This window comes from Colletes latitarsis, unplaced genomic scaffold (assembly GCF_051014445.1).
Source record: "Colletes latitarsis isolate SP2378_abdomen unplaced genomic scaffold, iyColLati1 scaffold0021, whole genome shotgun sequence".
In the NCBI taxonomy this organism is placed as follows: Eukaryota; Metazoa; Arthropoda; class Insecta; order Hymenoptera; family Colletidae; genus Colletes; species Colletes latitarsis.
The window spans coordinates 3454805-3461431 of NW_027488371.1; positions in this window are offsets into that span (position 1 = coordinate 3454805).

A 6627-nucleotide genomic window follows, 5' to 3' on the forward strand; every position below is an offset into this window, starting at 1 on the left:
GACCCCGTTTCCACCCCTCGGCGGCCGGGCGTTCATGGCCGCACCAGACCGCCGAGGGTGCCTCCCCTTGCGTCGGACCGGTAGGGGGAGGCACTCCTACCCCCAACCGGTCCGACCCGGCGCCGCCTGGCGGGAGGAGGGTCCCCTCAGGACCCCCCTCCCAGCCTAGGTCATCCGCCACGCCGAGGCGGCCGCCCGCGACGCCTCGCGACCGGGCGACGACCTCGGGCCACCGCACGAGCGCGAGCTTCAGCGCGCCGCTGAAGCTCACGCTCCCTCCCCGCGGCATCCTTCGGCAACATTACATTCTCGCAGAAGGAGGCCACGGCCCTCCACTTCTCCTCGCTGCCGAGCATGGCGCGTACCACGCCCGGCAGCGAGACATCCCGCCCGACGACGCCGACCAGGACACGGCGCTCCCCCTCCCACGCGGGGCATACCTCCAGGGTATGATCCGCCGTGTCCTGCTCAGCGTCGCAGTGGCAGCAACGCGCCGTCGGCTCCTTCCCTATCCGGCACAGGTATCTTCCGAAGCTGCCATGCCCGGAAAATACCTGTGCCAGCCGGTAGGTGAGGCTGCCATGGCCTCTGTCCAGCCACTCCTTCAGGAGTGGCCGAACAGCCCCGACAGTCCGGTGCCCCGCGGTTGGCAGAGCCAGCCGCTCCTGCCACGCGAGCAACACGGACTGCCGAGCCTGGCGCTTCAAATCGCCCCAAGCAGGTTCCTGCCCGCCCGGGACCGCCCCCACCCCCGCGCGACGGTCGACGCGGTGCCGGTACATCACCGCGTGCGACCGCGCGAGCAGGTCCATGGGCGGCATCCCCGCTAGAACCGTCGCCGCCTCATGTGACATGGTCCGATACCCGCGGACGACCCTGAGCGCCATGCGCCTCTGCACCCGACGCAGCATAGTCATGCTGCGCCGGGAGGCAGCCAGGTCGTCCGCCCAGACGGGGGCCCCGTATAGGGCCACCGACTGGACCATTGCCACATAGAGGCGACGAACTCGGCCCGCCGGGCCCCCCAGGTTGGGCAGGATCCGGCCCAGAGCCGCAACCATCCTTTCCAACCGGGGGACCAGGCAGCGGAAATGCTCCTCGAAACGCCAGTGGCTATCGAGGATCAGCCCTAGATACCTGATCTGGGGCTTCACCTCGATGTCAGCCCCACCCACCCGGATCAGAGGGGGTGGCGGATCCTGCCGAGGTGAATGAAACGCAATCACCTCGGTCTTATGACCGCCACCGTCATCCCCATCCCCCTGATCCGGTCGACGACGCGTTGCGACCCCTCCTCCGCGCGACGCATGGCCCTCCCCCAGTGCGCCCCGACGGCCAGCACCAGCGTGTCATCTGCGTAACACACGGCACTGACGCCGTCGGGGAGGTCGGCCCGCAAAACCGCATCGTACGCGATGTTCCACAGGAGTGGCCCGAGGACCGACCCCTGCGGAACCCCGCAGTAGACCTCCCTCCGCATATCACCATCCCGGCCCGGATACTTAATCCACCTGCCGCGGAGATAATCCCCGACGACTGCCCTGAGACATGTAGTGTGTAGTCGTTATTCTGTCCAAGCGCGATTGCCACTTGGGGACTATGCTGTACCTCAGACCGAAGGTCTATACCAGCAACTACATTTTGCCTGTTGTTCGGGCATCTACTTTTCACGCGTCGTTATGCGTCTTGGAGGCTAACGACGTCGAAACCTGCTGCCACCTCGAGTCCAACCCAATCCAGGAACGCTTGCCGAAGCAAGCGGGGCTTGTATCCCGGCCCGAGGAGGTCATTGCCGAAGCACATGACCTAGCATCCGTTCGAGTACATTTTCAAGCTTGGTTCTTAAAGAGAATCCGCAGACTTCTCTCGGTCTGTTCCGTAGCGTAGTGCGTTCAATGGCGATTTTGGTTTCGCCCTGCTTTCGTAAGTAGTACCGAGCGCGTATATGTCCGGAACTCCCTGTATAGGTCTTGTGTTACAAGATCGTCTTCGGTCACCGTCCACGGATGGCCAGTTTCTTCAGCCGCTTGTCTCAGGAGTTCTCGCGCGTCTCGGTACCTCCGGCACTCGAATAGGACGTGGTTTGGTGTTTCCACTTGGCCACAGTCGCAATTCTCGTGCGGTACTAAAGCAAATTCCTTGAGCTTGGCTCGGAAATCTCCGTGCCCGCTTAGGAATTGTACCACGTAGTGATCCAAGATCACCCAGCTTGCTTTGAGACGGTCAGATACATCAGAGAAGTAGCGGTAGGTGACCCTACCTTCCTCTGATGACGACCATCTCGTTTGCCACATAATGAGAAGTTCCGCTCGCACCAAGGCTTTCGCCTGAGCAGCGGTTACTTCTCCAGCCGCCAAATCGGCTCAACTTATTCGACAATTTCCGACTTCGATATTGATTTGTCTTCTAATCTGGTATGCACACGCGCGCTCCACTAACACCAAGCCTATCGGCATCGTCCCGGCGATCACAGTGATCGTGTCGGTAGATACCGTGCGATAGGCCTTGGTGACGGCGAGCAAAACATGTCTCTGCGCCCTGGCAAGTTTGGTTCTTGTCACAGAGGTGAGCATGTCTACCCATCCGGCGGCGGCGTATGTCGTGATCGGGACGAAGGGACCTTTGTACAAAGTACGCATGGTTCTGTGTCCCAATATCCAGTTTGATCGAGCAAGTCATGCTAGCGTATAAAACGTTCGCATGACTTTGGCATTCAAGTATTCGACGTGGGATCTTACTCCCATTCGCGCATCGATGTGAACACCCAAGTACCTTATGGTTTGCTTGAGTGCCACACTTCTCCCGTTTATCTTTATCACAGGAGGTCGTTCTCTATCCAGATTTCCTTTCAAGAGAATCATCTCGGTCTTAGTCGCGGATAGTGTAAGTTTCTGCGTGGCGCACCACTCAGAAATTGTATCCGCGACTCTTTGCCCTCTTTGCCGCAACTGATTCCTCGAGTTTCCGTAGAATACCACGAGTAAGTCGTCAGCGTAGGCTATTGGCTCGCAAGCCAGGTGTTCGTTTGATAGGAGCTGTAGAACTTCGTCAAAGACTAGGTTCCAACAGCTCGGACCGAGTATCGACCCCTGTGGGCAGCCCTTGGTGACTTGCTTACGCACATTACCGTGTTTGGAAACTATTGTAACCATACGGTCAGCGAAGTAGTCGACCATGAGTCGATAAAGATTTCGGGGACATCCCCGGCGTTTCAGCTTCTGAAGTATGCTTGGCCACCAAACATTATCAAAAGCTCCGGCGATGTCGAAGGAGAGACCCATCACATATCGTTCCTCTCGCTGGGATATCAATTCCATGAGCTTCACCACGGCGTCTTCCGTGGATCGTCCAGGCCTGAATCCATATTGCCGATCGGAACTATGTTCTGGGTTTAGGAATATGTTACTCATTCGATTGAGCATTAGTCTTTCTAATACTTTGCCTAGGATGGAAAGTAGGCATATCGGTCTATACGACTTGACGTCCGTTGGTGGTTTATCGGGCCCTTTCAAGATTGCTCTGATCGAGCCGATTTTCCACCTAACGGGGAAGACCCCGTGCGCTAGACACCCGTTGTAGAGTCGAAGTAGAGCACTATGGATGGATCCATAAGCACATTTAACTACCTCGGCCTCTACACGGTCCAGCCCAGGGCATTTGCCTCGCTTTAAGCGCGATACTGCAGCTCCGAGCTCATTCCTCGTGAAGACTGGACAGTCTTCAGTCGGCGGATCGGTTGCAGCATCAGCTCTGGTGTTTGCTTGCTCCGGCGTTTCATCCGTGGACGAGTCGTCCGGGATTAGCGCCTGTAGGAGCTGCGAGGCAGTCGATTCCCAGTCAGTCGTATATCCTTCTGGCGTTCGAATGTTTGAGACCGCAGTCTCAACACAGAGTTTCTTTTGGGCGATCTTGTAGACAAGTCCCCATGGCTCTTTATTCCCCTGCTCCGTCACAAAGTTCTGCCAGCTTTGTGCTTTCGCAGCGCGCACTGCGGCTGTGTAGGCGAGTCTAGATGTTCGATACTCAGCCTGCTTTGCCGCTCTCTCCTCCGAGTTCCTCTCGCGCTGAAAGGCTCGTCTAAGTCGATAGACTCGCGCTTTCATTCTCGTCAAATTTTCCGTCCACCATGGGACGGACTTTGAATGCCACTTCTTGGGGCGCATTGAGGCATTGCACGCATCGATGATCGATTTCTCGACCTCTTGTGCTAGGTGTTCGACTTCCCTGCGGCAACCAGTGCCGAGGGGTAATTGCCTCGCGCCCTCAAGTAGAACTTGATCAAATCGCTCCCAGTTCGCATGCAACGTGCGGAATCGAGGCTGTGGGCTTCGATTCTCATTCACGCCCGTGAACTGTAAGACAAAATCAATGAGTCGGTGGTCACTGGAGGTCCAATCCTCGTGAACCGTCCAGTTTCGCACAATTGTCGCCATGTCTGGAGTCGATAATGTGACATCGATCTATGACTTACCGGCAGGGCTGGAGTATGTAGGAATACTCCCAGCCTCGTTCAAAATCGTCAAGTCGAGAATGCGATAAACTCTTCGAGTTTCTCGCCTCGCGTGTCCGGTCGAACGCTTTCTCCCCCCCAAAGGTGGGATTTGGCATTGACGTCCGCGGCTATCACGACTCGACGGTGTTGGAGAGCATCGAGTGTCCTCTCCAAGCGTGCCAGACTTGGTTCAATGTCTTCCGAGCATTGAAAGTACTGGCTAACGAGGTAGAAACTACCGAAGGGTCCGCTAATGCAAACGCAGGAGGTGTGAGTATCACACAGCTGTGTGATTTTTACCACCGAGATGTCCGGGTTTCTGACCACTATTGCGGCCATAGCCCGATCATTCTCGGCGATCACCTTCGCCGTGAGCCCAAAGCCTGGAATCTGTCCCTGAAATTGGTAAGGTTCCTGCATGAGCAACACGTCGAGCTCCTTTGTGTGCATTAGCTCGCTCACCTCACCATGAACAATTAGCGCACGCCGCATATTATGCTGCGCGATGCGCAATTGCCTTAGAGGATTCTCCGGGTCGTGTCTATCCATAATTCGTACGAGATACTGCAAGGTCTAAAGCTGCTTTGTAGGCAGGGCAGTTTTTGTCTCGCGACTTATGGTTGTGCTGATTGCCTCTTGATTTACAGTTTGAGCAAGTTGGGGACTTACTCTTCGCCGTACAATAGGCAATGGTATGCCCTTCTTCGGAGCAGTGACCGCAAACCTCGTTTTTTGCTTTACAATGTTTGGCCATGTGGCCAAACATTTGACACTTAAAGCAGCGTGTCACCGAAACGTAGTCCTGCACTCTGCATGACGACCACCCCAGGTACACTCTGCCCGAGCTCTTCAGTCGCTGGCGAACCTGCGGACTGATTTCCACGACCCAGTTGGCAGTGTCCTTTTCCTTCGGGCCGGTTGCAAACCGGACCTTCAGGCTGGACGACACATCCCCCTGGGTCATATCGCTGAGGTTTTGCTTCCAGATACTGGAAGAAACCTCCTCTTTCCTCATCGACTTGGGAACGTCGTACACTATAAGTGTAGGGTTCCTCAAAGTCGGTAGAGTAGCTGAAAGTCCTACTTCTTTCAGCTTCGCGCAGTTGACGAAGGCCTTTAGATCCTCCTTGCGTTCAGTCTCGACGGCTATGCCACCGGAGTGGATGCGTCGGACGGACCTCACGCGGATCTTGGCTTTCGCCGGCTTGACCAGGGACTGAACAGTCTGTTTAGTAACGTCGCTGTTCTGTCCTTTCCCTTTCGGCGGGAAAATGCGCACCACATGTCGTGGTGGTTTTACCGCTTCTGGGGAAACTCGATTCGCGTCGACCTTAACCGCACGAACTGGTACAGGTTTCACAGTCGGACGGGATCCCGTCGTCTGCGAAACCGTAGGGGCAACCCTCTATGCGATCCTCTGGGAGGCTCTCACCTCTTGCCGGATCGCCGCGAGCTGTCCTTTTAGGAAAGAGTTCTGCACGAGAACCTCCTGGACTAGCTCGTAGAGAGCTGCCGCATTGCCTACGATCAAGGCTCCGGTCTCCTTGCTGAGCCTGGATTCTTTTCCAAGACAGCTGGTCCGGATACCCTTGAACAGTTTCAAGGCCTCCCCACCGATTTTGTCGAGAGGCCTGTTCGAAGGACCAGGTGTCGCCTCCGCCGACACCTTTCCTGGCAATTTCTCGCCGCTTTTCCGGGCTTTTTCTGCCCTCTGCGGCTGCTCCTTTTTCACGACGGTTACCCAACCATCGTCGTCGACTTTATGGCCCTTTCCTCCGTCCGGAGACGTGGAGTTGCCAGCTGAAGTTGCCTTCGGCTTTTTAGCTTCCGGCTTCTTCTGTGGAGTTGTACGGGGTGGTGTCCCCGATCCGTCCTTCTTGATAACCGTGGTCGGCGCAGGGGATATCGTTCCTGCAGGTTTAGATGCTGTAGCCTTGCTTCGTAGCGTCGGGGGTCTGGTGCTGGGGGCGTTTTAGCGCCCTTCCCAACTTCAACCGCCTTCGCTTGTTTCTGGGGTGGTGGTGAGACCACTCCAGCCTTTTTGCTCGCTGCCGTCGTCCTGCCGGGGGCAACGACGGTAACCTCCTTAACTCCCTTTTCCCCCTTGCGAGGTACCGAGGCGTCTATAGGGGTGA